At 44.2% G+C, this 15,484-nt stretch overlaps 1 long non-coding RNA gene across 2 annotated transcripts in view; it reads right to left on the bottom strand.

Annotated features, from left to right (window-relative positions):
- Positions 1-15,484, bottom strand: part of LOC146208332 (uncharacterized) — a 674,483-nt gene that overhangs the window by 362,355 nt on the left and 296,644 nt on the right. For both annotated transcript variants that reach the window (XR_014704761.1, XR_014704764.1), the window contains exon 2: positions 12,308-12,362. This is a non-coding gene — a long non-coding RNA (uncharacterized LOC146208332). The remainder of the gene's footprint in view (positions 1-12,307; positions 12,363-15,484) is intronic.

Raw genomic sequence — 15,484 nt, 5'->3', positions numbered from 1 at the left:
CTTTAGTAATTCGTGTCATTCACTCTGACTCCCTCGACTACTGGTACCAAGGATGCGGAATCGAATCCCGACCGCAGTGGCTGCTTCTCGATGGAGCGATAAAAAAAATGCACCAGTCTGCTGTGCGACGTCAGTGCACATTAAAGAAACCCATGAAGTCGAAATTTCCGTATCCTTCCGCTGCGGCGTTTCTCATCGCCTGAGTTGAAGCCCCAAGAACCAAACGAAACCAGTCCTTCACTCTTAAATGTTTTTTGGGTATCATCGCGACTTTCCGAATGTGAGCCAGTATTACTTTATAATCCCTCAGGGTAAACAGGGTAAAAAGTGCTTCCGAAACGTTGAGATAGAGGAAGGCGAGGGGGGAGGGGAGATAAAATGAGGTAGCCACTCATAAACAAAGCATTGATGCGTGCAACATGTCAGATTGCCCCAGCTCGTTTGACCACCCATTTCTAATAAAGAATAATACCATGGCAGATCATATAATTCAAGCGCCGCAGTGTTTTTCTTCATAGCCATGTCATTTCATTTGCAGTACAAGTAATGGCGACGAAACCTTCAAAGCCAGGAGGAGTGAAAATATACAGCCTAATCTTGATTTTAAGGCACGTATGTAACTGTCAAAGCGGGAAAAAAAAAGCACCAATTTAATATAAATGTCTTATTCAAAAATGTCTGTGCTCAACTGGATTGAGCCTCGAAACCTCGTGATAAGCACAGCTGTGCATGCGGTAGCGCTTTCTAGTGAGTGACGAAGAAGGATAAGTACTGAGCGCTGAACTCATGAAAACGGTTGGGATATGAAGTGCACAAACATTCTTTTACGCAAACAAATATATCTGGCTTAACTTCGTCGTTTGCTTGTGGGAAATACGCAAGTTTCATGTTAACTTCATCCGCGAGCTATTTTTTTGCACATGATTTCTAAAACGTTGAGGTCATGTGACTTTAAAGTTTGCTTTCTAGAGAATAATGTCATTAAATGGTTTCTGATTCATACATCTTCAGTACTTAGCATTGTCATCGACCAAGAAAAAAAAACATCATTTACGTACGTTTTCTTGGTAAACGTAGATCAGTTGGTGGGCCTCGAAAAATTGTCGATTGTAACAATCACTACTCGCAACACGTCGTTTTTACTCTTGGGACAGATACGCCAATAGAATGTTCTCTGACTCTCAAGCGATTAGATAAAATAATCAAGCTGACTGCATTTAAGAGAAAAGTACCACCACAAATCTACAGCGCAAATTTAATTTCAAAAAGAATGTGTACACAAAAATGAAGGAGAGCGTGAGTACTTGGAGAGCAAACTTTAAGGTCGCGAAAGGGAAAATTTCTAAAAATGTAAAATAAATTTTATTTTTTTACAAGTCTTTTAAAGGTCTTCGAAAGCACAATTCCACTGGGAAGCAAGAGGTTTTAGGAAGCCCTTTTTTTTTTCTTTACGTAAGAGGTAGAATTCTTACCGAACACGTTTAGCATGTCGTTAACCCCAGAGAGGTCATCGTAAATTATCCTTTCACAGCAGCAACAAAAATGCACTAATTTTTTTTTTTTTTACCAAACTTCGTGCATATTCAAGACACCTACACAAGGCCGGCTGTACAACCAGAGTTGTTATTCTTGTCCCATCTGCTAACCTGTCATCGTTTCCCTATCGAAAATCAATACAACATGAATTCTCTGTCGTACACATCCGCCTCGGCTTTGTTTTTCACTGCGCATTTGCAGACTTGCATATTTTCCAAAACAGCAATTAACATGATTTCGGTAACAATATCCCATCAGTTATAAAAACCTAAACAGGAGTTAAGCATGTCGAGACTAGTTACCCAAAGAGTTTGTTCATTAACCAACATGCTACCATGCACGATGGTTCAAGTAAGGAAAAAATTAATTTGGGTATGCTTAGGGCAAGCAGACAGCATATCTCTTTTTCCGTCAATAATCTGCCCGTATATCTTTCCTGTATCACCATATGGCATACGGGAACCGATACCAAGGTTACATTGATAGGGGCTGCCCGAGAAAATGTAGCACGCGTCTTCCTTGGGCATAAACAATAAAGCAGTTTTGTTCGAATAACTTGCCACACCTTGTACACCGAAATAACTAAATAGTTTAAACGCGAATCTGTATTATATCAATTACAAAGACTGTACCGAATCAATTATTCTTTGTGTGGTAGACAATAACCGCAGTATGCAAAGAGTGCCAGAGATAAAAAAAATTACGCAGCTTTTCCGAATAGAATAAAAAAAAATTGCAATTGAAATGTCCTTGCTATGGCATTTTCCTTTTTTTATTTTCGCAGAAAATTATTTCTTGACCCTTGACGCATATAAACATCGATCGTCTCTGAAACCTGAATGTTTAGTTATACGGTTATGCAGAAGAAAAGATTTTAGGCTGTGGAATGAGCTGCATGTAATTAAAGTGTAAAAGAAGTGTCAAAGTAGACGTTTCTCTTCGCGCAGGACGAATATGGGAATGCAAATGGGATAAAAACGGAACCGCGGACATTCATCGAGGAATTTTCTTCAGACAGAGATCGCGGACTTCATCGAGTTCTTCTTTCTGGACACAATCGAAACACACAGAACGTGCGAACTAGCAAGAATTTCCATACCAATCACAAGGCTTCCCTTTTAGCATGCAAAACGAAAACTGCGAGAACTGCTGCTTGGTTTAATATATGCATGTAAATTTCGGGACCCTGTTCGGATACTTCCTAAGTTAACTTCTCACGTTTTGATGAAGTGCTGTTACATGATTTTGTCTTTCCAGCGAATTAGGCGGCACTCTTTCGGCGCTTTTCAAAGAACTGTAGCACTTCAGAACTTTTGTTGTATTTGCATGTAACCTAGTTTCGCATTAACAAATCTTTGTTTTGATGCAATAAAAAATTAGGGTCAGCACTGCCACGTGATTATTAAATTTATGAGGCCTGAAAATGCAAATTTAACAAAACGTAGCTCTGATTTTTTTTTTACTTCTGAAGTTGATTTACTATGCCCTGAACGCCCTGTACACAAGATACAATGGCTTCACTTTACCGGCGCTTTTCAGTGCCGCCTACGTCAAGTTACTTCTTCAATGTACAGCAAATCGTATTCTTGCTCTACGCTTTTGGTTGGTTTAGCGTTATCGCTTGTGCTTGCTTCATTGCCTACTGGAAATGACCAAACTTTCTTGTAATTAGCGAGAAGATATGAGAAAATATAGCTTTCTGACCTAACCTCGAGTCACACAATCTTCCCCTTTGATGTCTAGAAACGCACAAGTTCTAATTAAAAAACAATAACGAACTCAGAAGGGTTCAAAACAATTAGCAATGTAATCTGCAACCTATAAAAGCATTGTAATGCCAATTAATCTTGTACAATCTTCAAAAATCGCTTGAAAACTAAATAAAAATGAAATTAACGATTCCCAGTGAGCAGGATAATAGGAAGTCTCAGGGCAAAACTTTCTTCAGGCTTGAAGGCCGCTTGCACTGAACAAAGACGGGGACAGGGGCTGGCCAAATTCATTACGGAGAACGGAAACGCGCCAGCTGAGACATGGGACAGTGGGGTCCCGATGTGCGCTCTTCATTTTGACATCCCCGCTTCTACAGGGTTCCTGGTCACTTTGATGAGTGGAGCCGGGAGAGCACCAGATGCGCGCCCTGGAAGGCCAGGGTCTTGATTCATCCGACGGTAGTCGAAATGCGCCTGCGCGTAATTTAGGCGGGCATTTCTTGTGGACCGCGTATAGGGTTTACTACGTTGCCTAGTCCCCGCGCATTTGCTTTTGCTTTTGTAACCGTGGCCTGGACGGGGAATCGTCAACTCACCCCTGCATCCGTTCACCCCTCCTAACCTGTCCAGTCTCCCACTCTCCGCACACAAGCCGAAATTGCACATCTCCAGCGGCACAGATGAGAGTCACTCCCCGAACAAAGCATACAAACACGCCGCAGAGAGATCTCAAAGCAGGCCCTGTCCTTCAAGGTCTAGTGCGGTGGGCTTAGCCGTGAAGCTCGTACTAGGATGATTTGCTCACTGTTAGCCCAGGAGCCTCTGCCATACCGGACACCGACATCCTCTCTCGTTCCCCGTATAGCTACTCAGAACGCTTTCGGCCTAGCACAATTGGGGAAAGCCATCAAGCCTGCTGGGGAACCTGCAATCCACAGTGCTTGCATCGTTTCCGACGTGCCCCTCTCCAGTGATGGTTCAGTTAACTTCCTCACTGTTCTCCGCATCCAGGTCAGGCAGTGCGGGATTGCGGGAGAGGGGAGGTATTTCGCATGTACTGGCACTTCCACGCGCACATTAGTGGGATGTAAAAACAGTTCTTCGTCGGCGCGGTCCTTCGATAATTTTTAAGAGTGGTGTGCCACTCCCATTCTCTAACAAATGCCAAGCGAACACACCAAGACTCAACAAAATGGTCATATCACCTCGTGGTGGGCTTTTCTGCTCAGAACATGTAGCCATTTTTCGCAGAGCAATGGGAACTGTATTCATGAGCTGAAAAGTACACTAATGAGGAAATTTTACACGTAGGCTGCCTCTAAATTTCTTCAGTGATTTGCTGTTTCACGTCGGTCAAAAAAAGATTCCAAATGGGAGGCTCCAGACGCACGCAATTCATAACAGTAAACTCCCTTCATGTACCTCGTCTGTGCGCAACGGCCTATATTATCTACAGCTCTTCTACTGCTGCTGTTGTCAGGGTGCATATCAGTTCAGTTCAGTCGTTCAGTCGTGTCAGACTCTTCGTGACCCTATGGACCATGCCACGCCACGCTTTCCGGTCTCTCACTATCTTCCTAACATCACATAACTTCATCTGCATCTGCAGTGCCATAACTTATGGCACTGCAGATGGCACTGCAGATGGCACTGATGAAGTTATGTGCAGTGCACTGCACATAACTTCATCTGAGGCATCTGCAGTGCCTCGAGGATGCCATCTAACCATCGCGTTCGCTGCCTACCCCTTCTCCGGCGACCCTCAACCTTTCCCAACATCAAATCTTTCTCCAGCGACTCCTCTCTTCTCATCAGATGACCAAAGTAGCTGAGCTTTAACTTTAGAATTTGACCCTCCAATGAGCAGTCAGGGTTTATGGTCGACAATATCGACTGATTTGATCTTCTGGCAGTCCAAGGAACTCTTAACAGTCTTCGCCAGCACCACAATTCAAACGCGTCAATTCTTCGGCGGTCAGCCTTTTTCACAGTCCAACTCTCGCATCCATACATCACAACTGGAAAGACCATAGCACGGGTTATACGGATCTTGGTTGGCAGACTAATGTCTCTGCTCTTTACTAGGCGGTACCAGCAAATCCCTCAAATCCCGCGCTGATACCTGCTCCTCTTTTAGTCAACTTTCACCACGGTGAAACGATAGTCCAAAATTTGGCACATGTTCTTATTACGGTACGCGCGCGTTAAGTAGCTAATTCACAATCTTTCCATTCAAAATCTATTGGCGAATATGGTCGCGTGCTGTGTAAATCTTCCATTTGCACAATCCCATTTATGACAAACTTGCCTCTGAAAAGCAAAACTCAAAACATCATCGTGGAGGAGGAGGAGGACGTGGAGGAAAGACAGGGAGGTTAACCGAAAGAAAAAGCCAGTTTGCTACCCTGCACAAGGGGTAGGAGGTGACTGGATATAAAAGTGAAGGGTAAAAGGGAGACAGACGAATATGAAGTCCGTAAACGAGTGAAGTCAGTATAGTCAGTAAATCACAGCCTGTCAATCAGGCCTGCGGTTTTCAAGAAGCAGAACAGTGCCTGAGAGGTCTTCACCGGCGGCGACTGCTCCGGCCAGTTGCTTATCTTCATTTCTATCAACGGGAGTCCATCTAAACGCTCCAACGCACGGCAGAAACACTGATTTCCGCTTCTGTATCTGGGGCGCTCACAAAAAATGTTGCCTATAGTCTCGTCAGACTCGCAGGTTGTACATGGCAGGGCTGTTAGCCATACCTATCACAAACGAATAAGACTTTGCGAACGCCACACCAACCCACAGGCGGCACAACAAATTTGTTTCACGTCGGGGTAGGCGCGATGGAAGCCGGAGCTTTAGATCAAGGTGTGTTGATTTTAAGCGGAAGTTCTCAAACTGGCCAGAATTCCACAAGCTTGCGTGCTGCGCCTGCTCTAGAAAAAGGGATCAGTACACAACCACCGTTTTGGTCGGCAGTTAGGGCAACCTCGTCTGCGCAGGGATTGCCCGCTATGTCGCTGCATCCTGGAAGTCATTGTAGATGATTTCGCGTTTTTTTATTGATGACGTAGTGATGGAGTTCTCGTACTTCCGCAACGAGTTGCTCATGCGCTCCCCGGTGAAGCGCAGCTACTAAGGCTTGGAGAACCGCTTTAGAATCTTTGAAAATGGACCACTGCTCGGGGCTGTGCTGAGTGATATGCCCAACTGCGACACGAAAAGCGGTTAGCTTTGTGGCCGTCGACGAAGTCTGGTGAGTCGTCGTAACTTTGATTTCTGTAGTCCCTGCGAGGATGACCATGTAGCCTGAAGAGCTAACTGCAATCAATGTGCCGTCGGTGTAGACGTGCAGACGTTTCCATAGCGCGAATGGAAGTATTTAAGAGTGACCTGTTTTAGTTTTGTCGGATATAGCTCGAACTTCTTCCTGATGACGAGTATTAAATTACGGGGTTGGTGAAGGCTCCATAATGGAGAGGACGATAAGAGGAGGGTGCAAATTGGGACGGCAGAATAACGCTCTTTGTAAACAATGTACGCGGCCTCATAATGCGAAAACTGTACAAATGATGAGTGGGAACTCGAGAGATGTATCGGAAATTTGCCCTCAGGGGGTCAGCTGTTAAGTAGATAGTTATGGGATGCTCCTGTGCAATTGATACGGTAGCAGCGATATAGGTACATTTCGGAAGTCCCAGGCAGGTTTGCAGAACTTGAGCTTGAACGCGCTGTAGACTTCTTATGTTGGTTTTATTGCGTGAGCAATACTACGCCAGGTCTCAGCCCGTTGCGTACACCCGGCCGGTAGCCATGTTTGACCTTTAGAGCGACCGCAGATGGGGCCACTCTTCAAGCCGTCGGGTAAACCCGGTCGGTAGCCATGCCGCATAGCAGATGCCGCGTCGTTGCCATAGCAACAAGAGCGACGGCAGGTGGGACCCTTCGTCAAGCCGTCGGGTAAACCTGGTCGGTAGCCACGCCGGGCCACAGCTACAGCTGTGACCCTGCCGAGTGGTGGCGCTGGCGTCGCTTAGCGGGAGGCGCTGCGCTCTCGCCAGAAGTTCGGAATGTGGAGAGGAGGTGGAAACTGAGTATAAAAAATGCGTGTTAACTCGTTTTGCCCGACCATTCGCCAAGCTGTCTGATAAACAGAAAGAGAAGCTACGTTGGCTTGCTGCAGCCAGGAAGCAACAATGGGTTTAAGAGACGGATGAAGAACGCCAATGGATTAGTGAATTTAATGCGGTATTGCTTACGCAACCTACCGGGTTTGACTAAAGCTAAATCACAGCCAACTTTTTCTGATGTTTCCAAGTGCAGGTAGGCTATTCTTAAGGAATCCCATGAATAATGCATTGTGCAGCTGGAGCATCGACCACACTGAGGATCCCAATGACTTTCCGCCAAGAAAGGCAAGCACTTGAGCAATCGCTGTCCGTATATTTTGCATGAACGAAATGTGGGCAGTCCACGAAATATTTCGGTCCATGATCACTCCTAGAAATGGATAGCTGCTCTCGTAGGGTATTGCTCTACCATTTATATGTACGATGTAAGGCGACATGATATTGCGTTCAAACGCAACCAGCGAACACGTTTCGGTTGAAATCTACAGACCTTGCACGTGGTGGTACGTCGCAACTATGCTTGCCGCCTTTTGAAGCCTCGCTTAAACTGTGGGCACGTAACTTCTGATGCCCAGATATAGATGTCGTCTGTGTATATTGAAAGTTGGGCCTAATGTGGTAATAAGTCGACAAGCCCGACATGAGTAAGAATGAAAAGCGTTGGCCTAAGTACTCCACCTTGTGGGACTCTATGGGAAGTGAAATGAGATGTTGGACCATCTTCAGTGTGCAAAAAGAAAGATCTGTTAGATAAATAACTTCGTTCCTAGCAGAAAACGCGACCTCCAAGTTGGGTAGCTTCCAGAGCGTCCAAAATGGCCTCGTGAGTGACGTTGTAATATGCGCCCTTTATATCCAGGAACGAAGCCGCGGGTAAGTGCTTCAAAAGTTTTTACGCTGTACAGATAATACCAGTCCACCACATTGTCAGTTGAACAGTGTCTCCGTCGAAAGCGGGAAATATATTCAGATATATACGGTAGGGCTACAGGTACCACTCAATACGTGTGAGCATCATTCTTTCCAGTACTTTAGAGACGCAGCAAGCCAGTGCGATTGTGCGGTATGATGTCAAGCCCAGAGACGGTTTGCTTGGTTTCAGGAGCAAAACTATACGACTGCACTTCCACTCGTCTGGAACTGTACCCTCACTCCATGATTTGTTGTAATATTCCAAAACAACATGTCCAGTTTCTTGTCCAAGGTTACCAAGCGCAGGGTACGTCACACCGTCGGGACCCTGTGATGATGACCGTGTGCAGCAAGCCAGCGAAGAGTAGTTTCTCCACGGAAAAGGGAAGTTCAATTCGTAAATTTGGGATTCGTTAATGAATACCGGAACAGTTCTGTGCATCCTTGGATAGTTTGAGCGGTGCTTCCTCGCTGAAATTGTGTTTTCTGGCGTTAAGATAATAAAGCGGCGTTAGAGGGAACATCTTCCTTCCTTCTATGTGGTGTGGCAACATGTCTCTCGGTTATCTCCGTTTATACAAAAAGGAGCGCCCATGGACGTCAAAGCAAACAGACGCTAGATGACCTCAACGTTAGCTACGTATTTCCCATCCGGTGACGTATTTTACTGAAACCTGTATTCTGATTTAGAGGGGCCAAAAACGCAAAAGTATACATGGCGATGTTCTGCATATCGAAGCCTAAATTGGATCCTTATACTAAGATGAATATTAACAAACTCGAAAACATCCAAAAATAATGAGCAAGGTTTGTTTATAGTTCGTACAGTTGGCACACTTCAGCAACCGGTCTAGTGCAAAAAGGTAATTTAGATCCTCTGCAGTTACGTCGCTTTCATGAACGACTGAAGTACATACATCTTCTCTACTATTCTAAGCTACCCCGCCGGGGTGGCGCAGTGGTTACGGCGCTCGACTACTGTTCCCAAGGAAGCGGGATCGAATCCCGGCCTCGGCGGCCGCTTTTCGGTGGAGGCGAAAAGCAAGGCGCCCGTGTGCTGTGCGATGTCAGTGCACGTTAAAGAACCCCAGGTGGTCGAAATTTCCGAAGTCCTCCACTACGGCGTCTCTCATAGCCTGAGTTGCTTTGGGACGTTAAACCCCACAAACCAACCAACTATTCTAAGCTAGGAATAAACCAGAAGCTATATATCGAACCTGTTATTCGGCGCAATGCGCGTGCACATCACTCTAAAAAAAATGAAAGAGTACACTTGCAAAACCAACGTGTTTAAAAATTCTTTCTTCCCTAGAACAGTCAGCGAGTGGAACGTACTTCCTGCTGATATTGCAGAATGCCCGACCGCCGAGTCTATGTTATCAAAATTGAAAAATTGTTCTTGATATATTCACGTGTAGTGCTTCTTTATTACTGTTGGCGTTTCTAGTACATGTGGTTTGCTGTTGGTTATCTGTTCGGGTATTTTGCTCTTGTATTGCTCCTACCATTTCCTTGCGCATGTGGTTTCAATGTCTGCTTTTAATGTATATTTTTTTTTTGTTTTTGTGGTCAATTTCACTGTACGAACAACGTCTTGATGTGTTAGTATTTTAATCCATTTTTTGGTGGCAGGTCGACACCGGGATGATTTTTTATTTCTTAGGTTTTTCCTCTTGTTAAGCTGGTTTTTCTTTTCTGCTGTGTATTTTAACAATGCATGTAATCCCACTCCTGCGTAAGGCCTTCTGTGAAGGCTGGTAGTATTTCTGAAATAAATAAATAAATAAATAAATAAATAAATAAATAAATAAATAAATAAATAAATAAATAAATAAATAAATAAATAAATAAATAAATAAATAAATAAATAAATAAATAAATAAATAAATAAATAAATAAATAAATAAATAAATAAAATTGATTAGGATCTTCCAAGAAAGAACCTAGAACTTAAGAGATGTGGAAGAACTTAACCTAGCACTTGTGCGTATGTGACGAGATGCGGCAGCTGTCATTTACCGCTGTGGGGATGAGGAATTGTGGCGGGGAGTGGCGCGGGTAGCATAGCTGCCGTATGCTAGTTGCTAATGCTAGGCTACGGACGAAGGTGGTGAGCCAAGTGCAGAGAAGCTGAAGACGATTACTGCCGTTCGACCCGGATCTGCAGGCATGCTCGCATCCGCGTGTGCGAGGAATACAAAGCCTGGTGAGCGCGACCAGCGAATCTATAATTATTATTGTTTCCTCACCCCCGTCTCTCCCTCCAAATCCTGACCTATGCACTCCCCCCTCCCCCTAGTGCCTTTAAAACAAGTTTGTTGACTTGCGCTGCATGTTTCTAGAGTGCTTATGCATACGTTGACTGCTATGAACCACAGACATCCGATATACGTTGCTTGTGCCTGCAAAACATTTAAAGTGAGGTGCAAAAGTAAGCGATTGAGCGGTAGCACAGTTAATACTTCAGCCGCAGCAAAGTGGGAGGGGGTGGGGGGGGGGGGGGGGGATTGCGTTATAACAAGAGTTTTGGCCGAATTTTAAGATCTCTATTTTATTTAGTTCATCCGTTACAATTTTTTTTTTCTGTAAATCCAATGCGTGCAGAGCCTCATTACTTGCGCCGTGTACCGTCAATGCGGATTTCTCGGTGAAATTAAGCTTGATATTTTTCCTGACTTTATATTGTCAATTTATCAACTTCCTGGTACCTCGGGATGCTGCTATGGTAAGGAAGGGAGGCCTGTGGCAATCCCTATATAGAGGCCGTAGAACCTAATGTCCTATGTCCTACTTCTTATAATTTCTTTGCTTCATGTGTCACATATATGCGATAGCGTTATACGCCTTTCCGACGTGTACGGCTTTAGCTCTCCATCTGTGTTCATATCAGCACTTCATTCACATCGTTTTTACACCTGCAATTCCTACAACTGGGTTGCCCGTATTGCTGCTTATTGTGGCCGTCATTTTAGGCCTCGTAACCATCGCTTGGAAGAGCGGTAAAGCGTGGCGAGAAGAGGGTAATAAAAGATCGATGCACAATTCACCGAAGCACAAGGCATTCTTTGTTGTACAAAACGCTATGACGACTAACGCATTGAGTCGAGCCCGTTGATCCTAGCTTCCCTTCCTTCCACCTCCTCACTTTAACATCAGCTTTCTTTCCTGATTACTAGGCCTGTTATGCAGGTGAATCGCGCTGAAAGGTTACTATATTTTGTGCTGCCGCTACCCTGTTTGGCTGTAATGGGTACTTTTTCCGATGTGTGTCGGGCCAAGAGAAGAATGTGAATGGGGAAGGCAGAAATGCTAATAAGTCTATCTCGCGGAAAGAAGTTTTATTTCTTATTCATGAGCTCGCAAGCTCCTGAGCCTTGCACTGTGTGGCACACTTTTCATTAAAGAATTATAATTTTGTTTCCGGAGCTAAGAATTCTTAAAAATATGCTAAGGTATTAGATCACGTTATTTCAGTACAATTCATTTTATCTTGTTTTACCTACCAAAGAAAGATCGAATGTTCTTGCTTTTCTTTTTTTCAGTAGCTTCCCACAGAAACAAAAAGGAAACAACACCTTGGAAGTGTTTCCTTTAAAAAAGAGATGGAAATTCTGGAGCTGCTGAGCATGACAGGCGGGGACATGTTTGTTCAAGTCAGAGTTATAGGTGGATTTTCGCGCGCGCAGACAAGAAGACCAACCTGGGAGTATTAAGAAGCAAACAATTCACATCGCTTACATTTTTCATGTGTATACTATGTGCCACGAGCACATATACAGAGTGATGATTCTTCCTTGAGCGATAAGTTTAGCATTTCCATAATGTTCCTTTTCAGACTTAAACGAAAAGGAGACGCGTCTTTTTTTTTCTTTTGCATTTCGGGAAATCCTAATGAACTTTAGAGTGTATGTGAGTATTTCATATTACTCACTTCAATATCAAAAGTACATTTTGGTTAAGAACATGAACTGTATCATATAAATTGTGCTAACTAAAACTTAAGATACCAGTGTAGTGAGGCCTTACCTTTGCTCTCTGTAGGTATCCTGGGCAAAGTTGCGAACTTTACAGCTGCACATTTCTGAAAGCATAAAAAATAGGTATGCATGACTATGAGGACAAGCACTTAGGTGTCACGCATTTCTGCAAATGCTGCGCAAAAAAAAAAAAAAAAAAAAAGATAACAGAATAATGGCAGCAGATGGAATTAGAACACTTTGTAGGCCTCGCGAGAAACAGCGCAGTCAGAACCATGCTGCCTCAGGTAGCTGGTTCAGGCTGCCCCGAAGTGGTTTGGTTTGCAGGTTTCTGGACTATAACCTCTCGGTAGCAGAAACCTTTTCGTCCTCAATTCTATTCGTGTTTCAACTTCCCAAGGTGCCCCAATAAACAGCTGAAATGCTAACACCGTGGGCTGTCCAATTTTGAAATTTTGGCGGGGACTGTACATCATATTCTATTCCCACGATATTCAAACTTGCTGACATAACTTACGGGAAAAGTGAAAAAGAATAGGCTGAGCTAGTGTTTTTGTTTATTCTGTAAATTTATTCTTCTTGTGAAAGAGCAGAAATTTCAAAATACTGCAAATAAATGAACGCTACTGTCAGCAACAATCGTCTATGACGGACTTGATTCAACGAACCGAGAGCTCGAAAAGAAATATAAGGGCACTTATGCTGTACTTCCGGGGTTTGAATCGATATTGGCCTGCTGTTTTCTGGCGGGCTTCCGCACGTAGGCGAAAAACCACGCAACTTAAATTTAAACTGCCGATTATAGCTAAGCCATAGGAGCGTACCTGTGTGTGGAGCTGTCTGAACCGCAACAGTAGGGTCGTCGCTTTATATCGCGAATTATATGTTTAGCAAAATGTGAACATTGTTGTTCAAGAAGAAATCGTTTACTTTATAAATTACGTCCGGCGTCACCGCTTTCGTTTCTCCAGGCGGTTTCCCTTACACGCTGGCGTTAAAATAAGTCTAAGCGGTGCTCCAGCTAATTTGTATGGTGCAGCAGCGAATGGGCGCAATCATTTAATAAAAAGACTCCGCTGAACAATAACTACTAACATTGTTTTTAACAGTAAAGTAACGTTTTGCTGAGTTCTACATATAGCGAACTCTACAAATGAAAAGCCTGCCAAATTTGATACATAGTGTGTGGTGTCGCGACTCGCGGAAAACACTGCCGAGTAGCACCGGATGTAACACAATCAACGACTTTGTCGAGAACCTAAAATGAGCTCTGCAATTTGACTTCTACGCTGTGTAGAATGCCCATTTATGCACAGGAGAGCCAAGTCTCAGCAGCCGCAGTGTATTGTCAAAGCTTCCAGGGCTGTGAACATGACGACAGACCTGTAATGTTCAGCTTCAGGAGTTTAATTTTACGAAGACGCTGTGTTCTCTTCGGGCGGAAAATGCTTCGCTTATTATCCGAGCATAAGATGTTAACCGAGTAGGTTTTGCAAACTAAACACAGAATGAAAACCACCTTCCTAATTACGTACGAAAAGGGAGTCACAAGCGCAGACAGAAAAAAAGTGAGAGACGAATTGAAAAGACCCGCAACCAGTAGGAAAGATGCTGGCAATAAATGGGCAGACGTTGAGACGAGCTAATCTGCTGGAATTCCGGTCCCCGCATGGGTAGCCCCGAGCCTTAGCGAGTCGAGTGGGTGACAAGCTTGGCCGATCATTCGGCTTTCGGGCTAATTAAACGCTCTCTATGAGGTTGGGAGCAAAAAGGAAAGAGAGGAGGGAAAGAACAGAAAACGTGCCGCTCGGAGGAAAAGGAGTTATTGCAAGCCTCGGAGCAAAAGAAATGGACATAGCTGGAGCGCGGCATTTCGAGGAGGTTGGCTATGATGCCTTTAAAGCATGGGGAGCAAACTGTTTATAAAGGATGTAAACATATAACAAAACCTGCAGTTTCCATTCTTGAATTTCATTCATTCAAAACATGAGGCTTTTATAACTGGAGATATCTGCCGTTCATGGCTACAAGCGAGACTTCTTAGTTCTTTTCGGTCATTTTTATTTCCAGATAAGAAGAGATTTTACTTTTGTATCTATCCTTATTACCGAATTTTCAAAGCGAATGACTTACTTCGCTGATAAGCAGCGAAAGGCGATTGCCTGATAAAGTGACGTTTCAGAAACCCACGTGACCTGGAACGGGAAATTTGAATATGCGAGAACCCTGGCGTTACACATCTCCAATACCTAAAATCAGTGCTGAAAAAGCCAAAGTAGAGATTTTAATTAGACAACCATGCAGGGTAACATTAGAGCTAGCGAACCGTACCTCCACTGAAAGACTCCTGCGGTTGGGAGTGCACAATATCTTAGACGAGCTTAAGGAAGCACACATAACAACGCAACTAGGCCGGCCATCCCGCATAAAAGCTGGAAGGCCTAGTACTAGCACCGAGCTGCTATCTCAAGATACCAAGACACAGATACCCACTTTCATCGCTAAGGCAATACGAGTCAAGCCACAACCTGAGAATACGCATCCTGCTCACCATTAGTGGAGAAGAAGAGCTAGGGCAAACACTCTAAGCTGCATATACAGCCAAGATATACAAGCGGTATATGCAGACGCCGCAGAATATACACAAAAAGACGCGTTCGCACTAGCTGCGGCGGACACGCAAGGCAGACTGATAGTTTTTGGTACTACCAAAACGAGATCCTAGGAAACAGCAGAAGAGGTGACAATACCGCCCCTGCCATCGTTACCACCGAAGTAACTACTATACTCAGCGACTCTAAGTTCGCCATACGCAATTAGGCGAGGGACATAACTTCTGAGGCAGCAATGGACAGATAACGGTCAGATAAATCCCTCTAAGTGCTTTTTGAACCTAACAATTAGATTAAATTATTGATTGATGTTGGCCTCGGCTTACTCGGGGCCCTGGTAACAAAGCGGCACACATCAAGGCTCGAGGATTCGTCAGCCGAGCAGGGGACACAATAGTTACTGAGAGTTTCTTGAAGGGTGGTCTAGCATCATTTCACGACATTACTAATCACTAAGTTTGAAAGCAGAATATTACCCTCTTCGGACAGAGCATATTCCCCTCTCTTTGGGTAAGAAGCAGGAGACCACCTGGAGGCGACTCCAGACGCAATCCTTTATCACGCCTTACCTGTTGTCAACATTCTACCGCGGCGATTACGACCCGGCATGTGAG

Source organism: Amblyomma maculatum, chromosome 1, assembly GCF_055883805.1.
Source record: "Amblyomma maculatum isolate TAMU_Amacu chromosome 1, ASM5588380v1, whole genome shotgun sequence".
Lineage (NCBI taxonomy): Eukaryota > Metazoa > Arthropoda > Arachnida > Ixodida > Ixodidae > Amblyomma > Amblyomma maculatum.
This window is presented reverse-complemented; position numbering and strand designations above follow the sequence as displayed.